At 50.9% G+C, this 9,113-nt stretch overlaps 12 non-coding genes across 12 annotated transcripts; all 12 read right to left on the bottom strand.

Annotated features, from left to right (window-relative positions):
• Positions 1-314: 314 nt before the first annotated feature.
• On the bottom strand, positions 315-387 carry Trnaa-agc. The gene has a single exon. It is a non-coding gene; the product is annotated as a tRNA-Ala (tRNA).
• A 416-nt stretch (positions 388-803) lies between these two features.
• Trnaa-ugc lies at positions 804-876 on the bottom strand. Its single transcript has one exon. It is a non-coding gene; the product is annotated as a tRNA-Ala (tRNA).
• A 1,013-nt stretch (positions 877-1,889) lies between these two features.
• Positions 1,890-1,962, bottom strand: Trnaa-agc. The gene has a single exon. It is a non-coding gene; the product is annotated as a tRNA-Ala (tRNA).
• A 416-nt stretch (positions 1,963-2,378) lies between these two features.
• On the bottom strand, positions 2,379-2,451 carry Trnaa-ugc. Its single transcript has one exon. It is a non-coding gene; the product is annotated as a tRNA-Ala (tRNA).
• Positions 2,452-3,464: 1,013 nt separating this feature from the next.
• Positions 3,465-3,537, bottom strand: Trnaa-agc. The gene has a single exon. It is a non-coding gene; the product is annotated as a tRNA-Ala (tRNA).
• Positions 3,538-3,953: 416 nt separating this feature from the next.
• Positions 3,954-4,026, bottom strand: Trnaa-ugc. Its single transcript has one exon. It is a non-coding gene; the product is annotated as a tRNA-Ala (tRNA).
• Positions 4,027-5,039: 1,013 nt separating this feature from the next.
• On the bottom strand, positions 5,040-5,112 carry Trnaa-agc. Its single transcript has one exon. It is a non-coding gene; the product is annotated as a tRNA-Ala (tRNA).
• A 416-nt stretch (positions 5,113-5,528) lies between these two features.
• On the bottom strand, positions 5,529-5,601 carry Trnaa-ugc. The gene has a single exon. It is a non-coding gene; the product is annotated as a tRNA-Ala (tRNA).
• Positions 5,602-6,614: 1,013 nt separating this feature from the next.
• Positions 6,615-6,687, bottom strand: Trnaa-agc. The gene has a single exon. It is a non-coding gene; the product is annotated as a tRNA-Ala (tRNA).
• A 416-nt stretch (positions 6,688-7,103) lies between these two features.
• Positions 7,104-7,176, bottom strand: Trnaa-ugc. Its single transcript has one exon. It is a non-coding gene; the product is annotated as a tRNA-Ala (tRNA).
• Positions 7,177-8,189: 1,013 nt separating this feature from the next.
• On the bottom strand, positions 8,190-8,262 carry Trnaa-agc. The gene has a single exon. It is a non-coding gene; the product is annotated as a tRNA-Ala (tRNA).
• A 416-nt stretch (positions 8,263-8,678) lies between these two features.
• Positions 8,679-8,751, bottom strand: Trnaa-ugc. The gene has a single exon. It is a non-coding gene; the product is annotated as a tRNA-Ala (tRNA).
• Between the last annotated feature and the right edge of the window lie 362 nt (positions 8,752-9,113).

The raw sequence follows: 9,113 nt of genomic DNA, 5'->3' as shown, positions 1-9,113 counted from the left end.
CATCTGTCATCAGCAGTCACAACTAGCAACACCAGTAGCAGCCGACTGCACGTCAAGAATTGGAATGTGCAGTGGGATTTTTGTGAATTCGGCGCAAGGCTGATCTTTGCGACATAGGTTTGAGAATCTTATGGGAACACTTGTACTGTTTCTAAATTATGTGTAGTGGTGGGAGGAGGGTGCTTCGTGCGCATTACAGCACGCTTGCCAATTGTGGCTGCTAATCGTTGGCTCGTATCTGCCTTGACACATTTTCTGGCTGTGAATTATTCCACTTGCATGGCAGTGTGCGCATGTTGGGGTGTTAAAAATTCTGGAGGCGCTGGGTATCGATCCCAGTACCTCTCGCATGCTAAGCGAGCGCTCTACCATCTGAGCTACGCCCCCTGCTGACGAACCGCCCTACATACAGCCATATCAATGACACAGACCCTTGCACTCCCATTATTCCGCTGACAAACACTACTCTCAATGTGTCCGTGAGGGTGTCTTTCAGGTTTCCTGCATTCTGTATCGAATCGTAGTTGGCCAAAATCAAAGTGGCACGCACGACGTCGAAAATAGCGTTCGGCCAACGCTCTGAGGTAGACGAACGTGTTGTCCACTCTCTAGACTTCATTGAGGTTAGGCCGTTATACCTAAGGCAGATTTGCACTCGATGACACCTCGACAACAGCCGGTCCTCACATTTACGTCCTGCTCTCCTTACGTCAGTATACGAGTCTGTGACGCTGGCTTTGCAACATCTTGCGTGCCTTTAGGCTCGCCGCGACCAACACTTACCACGCACTGACCACAAAACATGGAGGCGCCGGGGCTTGAACCCGGGACCTTTCACATGCAAAGCGAACGCTCTACCAACTGAGCTACGCCCCCAAGCACAACCAAGCTGCGCTGTTCTCCGTTCTTTGCTACTCTTATGTGCACGGACACGATGGTTGGTTGGTTTGCAGGGGTGAAGGGACCAGAGTACAAAGGCGCGGACACGTTCACATACGCAAGAGTTCCAAGTAGTTTCGATGCTCTGGTATTACGACTGCAAATTCCGTCCGTTTTTAACGTCTTAAATTGAAGGGACAGTCACAAGTTGCTCCGTTTTCACTCCATGTCGACAATCACACAGCACCTGAGGTAACAAGCACATCTGAAGACCCATTGTGCACTCGACTGTTCATGCCAACTCACTGCCTCGCACTTTACTACTGTGTACCACTCTTGTCGTCCAACTGCAAAAGACTGGGCCACAACAACTTTCCGCGTCTCCATTGCACTGCGCAAACTACGAAACGCTCCCCAAACATGGCACTCACCCACGCAGACGACTTTTCCGACTTTACACGACGCTCACGCAACGCTCACGCTAGTGACAGCCTTATTTAGAGCTTGACGTCGCACACAAGCGAATGAGCACATTTCGCCTACGACTTAGGCCGCCCTCCTAGTGTGGCTGTTCGGTGTCTGCAGGCAGCGAGGGGCTGCAAGCTTCCTGTGTTCGCGCCTATGTCACCTCTGCTTGCTTGTCAGAGACAGAGTATCGCAAAACATACAAGTCACTCCATGAATTGATTGCTACGGCATCTGTCATCAGCAGTCACAACTAGCAACACCAGTAGCAGCCGACTGCACGTCAAGAATTGGAATGTGCAGTGGGATTTTTGTGAATTCGGCGCAAGGCTGATCTTTGCGACATAGGTTTGAGAATCTTATGGGAACACTTGTACTGTTTCTAAATTATGTGTAGTGGTGGGAGGAGGGTGCTTCGTGCGCATTACAGCACGCTTGCCAATTGTGGCTGCTAATCGTTGGCTCGTATCTGCCTTGACACATTTTCTGGCTGTGAATTATTCCACTTGCATGGCAGTGTGCGCATGTTGGGGTGTTAAAAATTCTGGAGGCGCTGGGTATCGATCCCAGTACCTCTCGCATGCTAAGCGAGCGCTCTACCATCTGAGCTACGCCCCCTGCTGACGAACTGCCCTACATACAGCCATATCAATGACACAGACCCTTGCACTCCCATTATTCCGCTGACAAACACTACTCTCAATGTGTCCGTGAGGGTGTCTTTCAGGTTTCCTGCATTCTGTATCGAATCGTAGTTGGCCAAAATCAAAGTGGCACGCACGACGTCGAAAATAGCGTTCGGCCAACGCTCTGAGGTAGACGAACGTGTTGTCCACTCTCTAGACTTCATTGAGGTTAGGCCGTTATACCTAAGGCAGATTTGCACTCGATGACACCTCGACAACAGCCGGTCCTCACATTTACGTCTTGCTCTCCTTACGTCAGTATACGAGTCTGTGACGCTGGCTTTGCAACATCTTGCGTGCCTTTAGGCTCGCCGCGACCAACACTTACCACGCACTGACCACAAAACATGGAGGCGCCGGGGCTTGAACCCGGGACCTTTCACATGCAAAGCGAACGCTCTACCAACTGAGCTACGCCCCCAAGCACAACCAAGCTGCGCTGTTCTCCGTTCTTTGCTACTCTTATGTGCACGGACACGATGGTTGGTTGGTTTGCAGGGGTGAAGGGACCAGAGTACAAAGGCGCGGACACGTTCACATACGCAAGAGTTCCAAGTAGTTTCGATGCTCTGGTATTACGACTGCAAATTCCGTCCGTTTTTAACGTCTTAAATTGAAGGGACAGTCACAAGTTGCTCCGTTTTCACTCCATGTCGACAATCACACAGCACCTGAGGTAACAAGCACATCTGAAGACCCATTGTGCACTCGACTGTTCATGCCAACTCACTGCCTCGCACTTTACTACTGTGTACCACTCTTGTCGTCCAACTGCAAAAGACTGGGCCACAACAACTTTCCGCGTCTCCATTGCACTGCGCAAACTACGAAACGCTCCCCAAACATGGCACTCACCCACGCAGACGACTTTTCCGACTTTACACGACGCTCACGCAACGCTCACGCTAGTGACAGCCTTATTTAGAGCTTGACGTCGCACACAAGCGAATGAGCACATTTCGCCTACGACTTAGGCCGCCCTCCTAGTGTGGCTGTTCGGTGTCTGCAGGCAGCGAGGGGCTGCAAGCTTCCTGTGTTCGCGCCTATGTCACCTCTGCTTGCTTGTCAGAGACAGAGTATCGCAAAACATACAAGTCACTCCATGAATTGATTGCTACGGCATCTGTCATCAGCAGTCACAACTAGCAACACCAGTAGCAGCCGACTGCACGTCAAGAATTGGAATGTGCAGTGGGATTTTTGTGAATTCGGCGCAAGGCTGATCTTTGCGACATAGGTTTGAGAATCTTATGGGAACACTTGTACTGTTTCTAAATTATGTGTAGTGGTGGGAGGAGGGTGCTTCGTGCGCATTACAGCACGCTTGCCAATTGTGGCTGCTAATCGTTGGCTCGTATCTGCCTTGACACATTTTCTGGCTGTGAATTATTCCACTTGCATGGCAGTGTGCGCATGTTGGGGTGTTAAAAATTCTGGAGGCGCTGGGTATCGATCCCAGTACCTCTCGCATGCTAAGCGAGCGCTCTACCATCTGAGCTACGCCCCCTGCTGACGAACCGCCCTACATACAGCCATATCAATGACACAGACCCTTGCACTCCCATTATTCCGCTGACAAACACTACTCTCAATGTGTCCGTGAGGGTGTCTTTCAGGTTTCCTGCATTCTGTATCGAATCGTAGTTGGCCAAAATCAAAGTGGCACGCACGACGTCGAAAATAGCGTTCGGCCAACGCTCTGAGGTAGACGAACGTGTTGTCCACTCTCTAGACTTCATTGAGGTTAGGCCGTTATACCTAAGGCAGATTTGCACTCGATGACACCTCGACAACAGCCGGTCCTCACATTTACGTCTTGCTCTCCTTACGTCAGTATACGAGTCTGTGACGCTGGCTTTGCAACATCTTGCGTGCCTTTAGGCTCGCCGCGACCAACACTTACCACGCACTGACCACAAAACATGGAGGCGCCGGGGCTTGAACCCGGGACCTTTCACATGCAAAGCGAACGCTCTACCAACTGAGCTACGCCCCCAAGCACAACCAAGCTGCGCTGTTCTCCGTTCTTTGCTACTCTTATGTGCACGGACACGATGGTTGGTTGGTTTGCAGGGGTGAAGGGACCAGAGTACAAAGGCGCGGACACGTTCACATACGCAAGAGTTCCAAGTAGTTTCGATGCTCTGGTATTACGACTGCAAATTCCGTCCGTTTTTAACGTCTTAAATTGAAGGGACAGTCACAAGTTGCTCCGTTTTCACTCCATGTCGACAATCACACAGCACCTGAGGTAACAAGCACATCTGAAGACCCATTGTGCACTCGACTGTTCATGCCAACTCACTGCCTCGCACTTTACTACTGTGTACCACTCTTGTCGTCCAACTGCAAAAGACTGGGCCACAACAACTTTCCGCGTCTCCATTGCACTGCGCAAACTACGAAACGCTCCCCAAACATGGCACTCACCCACGCAGACGACTTTTCCGACTTTACACGACGCTCACGCAACGCTCACGCTAGTGACAGCCTTATTTAGAGCTTGACGTCGCACACAAGCGAATGAGCACATTTCGCCTACGACTTAGGCCGCCCTCCTAGTGTGGCTGTTCGGTGTCTGCAGGCAGCGAGGGGCTGCAAGCTTCCTGTGTTCGCGCCTATGTCACCTCTGCTTGCTTGTCAGAGACAGAGTATCGCAAAACATACAAGTCACTCCATGAATTGATTGCTACGGCATCTGTCATCAGCAGTCACAACTAGCAACACCAGTAGCAGCCGACTGCACGTCAAGAATTGGAATGTGCAGTGGGATTTTTGTGAATTCGGCGCAAGGCTGATCTTTGCGACATAGGTTTGAGAATCTTATGGGAACACTTGTACTGTTTCTAAATTATGTGTAGTGGTGGGAGGAGGGTGCTTCGTGCGCATTACAGCACGCTTGCCAATTGTGGCTGCTAATCGTTGGCTCGTATCTGCCTTGACACATTTTCTGGCTGTGAATTATTCCACTTGCATGGCAGTGTGCGCATGTTGGGGTGTTAAAAATTCTGGAGGCGCTGGGTATCGATCCCAGTACCTCTCGCATGCTAAGCGAGCGCTCTACCATCTGAGCTACGCCCCCTGCTGACGAACCGCCCTACATACAGCCATATCAATGACACAGACCCTTGCACTCCCATTATTCCGCTGACAAACACTACTCTCAATGTGTCCGTGAGGGTGTCTTTCAGGTTTCCTGCATTCTGTATCGAATCGTAGTTGGCCAAAATCAAAGTGGCACGCACGACGTCGAAAATAGCGTTCGGCCAACGCTCTGAGGTAGACGAACGTGTTGTCCACTCTCTAGACTTCATTGAGGTTAGGCCGTTATACCTAAGGCAGATTTGCACTCGATGACACCTCGACAACAGCCGGTCCTCACATTTACGTCTTGCTCTCCTTACGTCAGTATACGAGTCTGTGACGCTGGCTTTGCAACATCTTGCGTGCCTTTAGGCTCGCCGCGACCAACACTTACCACGCACTGACCACAAAACATGGAGGCGCCGGGGCTTGAACCCGGGACCTTTCACATGCAAAGCGAACGCTCTACCAACTGAGCTACGCCCCCAAGCACAACCAAGCTGCGCTGTTCTCCGTTCTTTGCTACTCTTATGTGCACGGACACGATGGTTGGTTGGTTTGCAGGGGTGAAGGGACCAGAGTACAAAGGCGCGGACACGTTCACATACGCAAGAGTTCCAAGTAGTTTCGATGCTCTGGTATTACGACTGCAAATTCCGTCCGTTTTTAACGTCTTAAATTGAAGGGACAGTCACAAGTTGCTCCGTTTTCACTCCATGTCGACAATCACACAGCACCTGAGGTAACAAGCACATCTGAAGACCCATTGTGCACTCGACTGTTCATGCCAACTCACTGCCTCGCACTTTACTACTGTGTACCACTCTTGTCGTCCAACTGCAAAAGACTGGGCCACAACAACTTTCCGCGTCTCCATTGCACTGCGCAAACTACGAAACGCTCCCCAAACATGGCACTCACCCACGCAGACGACTTTTCCGACTTTACACGACGCTCACGCAACGCTCACGCTAGTGACAGCCTTATTTAGAGCTTGACGTCGCACACAAGCGAATGAGCACATTTCGCCTACGACTTAGGCCGCCCTCCTAGTGTGGCTGTTCGGTGTCTGCAGGCAGCGAGGGGCTGCAAGCTTCCTGTGTTCGCGCCTATGTCACCTCTGCTTGCTTGTCAGAGACAGAGTATCGCAAAACATACAAGTCACTCCATGAATTGATTGCTACGGCATCTGTCATCAGCAGTCACAACTAGCAACACCAGTAGCAGCCGACTGCACGTCAAGAATTGGAATGTGCAGTGGGATTTTTGTGAATTCGGCGCAAGGCTGATCTTTGCGACATAGGTTTGAGAATCTTATGGGAACACTTGTACTGTTTCTAAATTATGTGTAGTGGTGGGAGGAGGGTGCTTCGTGCGCATTACAGCACGCTTGCCAATTGTGGCTGCTAATCGTTGGCTCGTATCTGCCTTGACACATTTTCTGGCTGTGAATTATTCCACTTGCATGGCAGTGTGCGCATGTTGGGGTGTTAAAAATTCTGGAGGCGCTGGGTATCGATCCCAGTACCTCTCGCATGCTAAGCGAGCGCTCTACCATCTGAGCTACGCCCCCTGCTGACGAACCGCCCTACATACAGCCATATCAATGACACAGACCCTTGCACTCCCATTATTCCGCTGACAAACACTACTCTCAATGTGTCCGTGAGGGTGTCTTTCAGGTTTCCTGCATTCTGTATCGAATCGTAGTTGGCCAAAATCAAAGTGGCACGCACGACGTCGAAAATAGCGTTCGGCCAACGCTCTGAGGTAGACGAACGTGTTGTCCACTCTCTAGACTTCATTGAGGTTAGGCCGTTATACCTAAGGCAGATTTGCACTCGATGACACCTCGACAACAGCCGGTCCTCACATTTACGTCTTGCTCTCCTTACGTCAGTATACGAGTCTGTGACGCTGGCTTTGCAACATCTTGCGTGCCTTTAGGCTCGCCGCGACCAACACTTACCACGCACTGACCACAAAACATGGAGGCGCCGGGGCTTGAACCCGGGACCTTTCACATGCAAAGCGAACGCTCTACCAACTGAGCTACGCCCCCAAGCACAACCAAGCTGCGCTGTTCTCCGTTCTTTGCTACTCTTATGTGCACGGACACGATGGTTGGTTGGTTTGCAGGGGTGAAGGGACCAGAGTACAAAGGCGCGGACACGTTCACATACGCAAGAGTTCCAAGTAGTTTCGATGCTCTGGTATTACGACTGCAAATTCCGTCCGTTTTTAACGTCTTAAATTGAAGGGACAGTCACAAGTTGCTCCGTTTTCACTCCATGTCGACAATCACACAGCACCTGAGGTAACAAGCACATCTGAAGACCCATTGTGCACTCGACTGTTCATGCCAACTCACTGCCTCGCACTTTACTACTGTGTACCACTCTTGTCGTCCAACTGCAAAAGACTGGGCCACAACAACTTTCCGCGTCTCCATTGCACTGCGCAAACTACGAAACGCTCCCCAAACATGGCACTCACCCACGCAGACGACTTTTCCGACTTTACACGACGCTCACGCAACGCTCACGCTAGTGACAGCCTTATTTAGAGCTTGACGTCGCACACAAGCGAATGAGCACATTTCGCCTACGACTTAGGCCGCCCTCCTAGTGTGGCTGTTCGGTGTCTGCAGGCAGCGAGGGGCTGCAAGCTTCCTGTGTTCGCGCCTATGTCACCTCTGCTTGCTTGTCAGAGACAGAGTATCGCAAAACATACAAGTCACTCCATGAATTGATTGCTACGGCATCTGTCATCAGCAGTCACAACTAGCAACACCAGTAGCAGCCGACTGCACGTCAAGAATTGGAATGTGCAGTGGGATTTTTGTGAATTCGGCGCAAGGCTGATCTTTGCGACATAGGTTTGAGAATCTTATGGGAACACTTGTACTGTTTCTAAATTATGTGTAGTGGTGGGAGGAGGGTGCTTCGTGCGCATTACAGCACGCTTGCCAATTGTGGCTGCTAATCGTTGGCTCGTATCTGCCTTGACACATTTTCTGGCTGTGAATTATTCCACTTGCATGGCAGTGTGCGCATGTTGGGGTGTTAAAAATTCTGGAGGCGCTGGGTATCGATCCCAGTACCTCTCGCATGCTAAGCGAGCGCTCTACCATCTGAGCTACGCCCCCTGCTGACGAACCGCCCTACATACAGCCATATCAATGACACAGACCCTTGCACTCCCATTATTCCGCTGACAAACACTACTCTCAATGTGTCCGTGAGGGTGTCTTTCAGGTTTCCTGCATTCTGTATCGAATCGTAGTTGGCCAAAATCAAAGTGGCACGCACGACGTCGAAAATAGCGTTCGGCCAACGCTCTGAGGTAGACGAACGTGTTGTCCACTCTCTAGACTTCATTGAGGTTAGGCCGTTATACCTAAGGCAGATTTGCACTCGATGACACCTCGACAACAGCCGGTCCTCACATTTACGTCTTGCTCTCCTTACGTCAGTATACGAGTCTGTGACGCTGGCTTTGCAACATCTTGCGTGCCTTTAGGCTCGCCGCGACCAACACTTACCACGCACTGACCACAAAACATGGAGGCGCCGGGGCTTGAACCCGGGACCTTTCACATGCAAAGCGAACGCTCTACCAACTGAGCTACGCCCCCAAGCACAACCAAGCTGCGCTGTTCTCCGTTCTTTGCTACTCTTATGTGCACGGACACGATGGTTGGTTGGTTTGCAGGGGTGAAGGGACCAGAGTACAAAGGCGCGGACACGTTCACATACGCAAGAGTTCCAAGTAGTTTCGATGCTCTGGTATTACGACTGCAAATTCCGTCCGTTTTTAACGTCTTAAATTGAAGGGACAGTCACAAGTTGCTCCGTTTTCACTCCATGTCGACAATCACGCAGCACCTGAGGTAACAAGCACATCTGAAGACCCATTGTGCACTCGACTGTTCATGCCAACTCACTGCCTCGCACTTTACTACTGTGTACCACTCTTGTCGTCCAACTGCAAAAGACT

Source organism: Schistocerca piceifrons, unplaced genomic scaffold, assembly GCF_021461385.2.
Source record: "Schistocerca piceifrons isolate TAMUIC-IGC-003096 unplaced genomic scaffold, iqSchPice1.1 HiC_scaffold_438, whole genome shotgun sequence".
Classification (NCBI taxonomy): domain Eukaryota; kingdom Metazoa; phylum Arthropoda; class Insecta; order Orthoptera; family Acrididae; genus Schistocerca; species Schistocerca piceifrons.
Note: the sequence above shows the minus strand (reverse complement) of the source record. Positions and strands in the feature narration are given on the sequence as shown.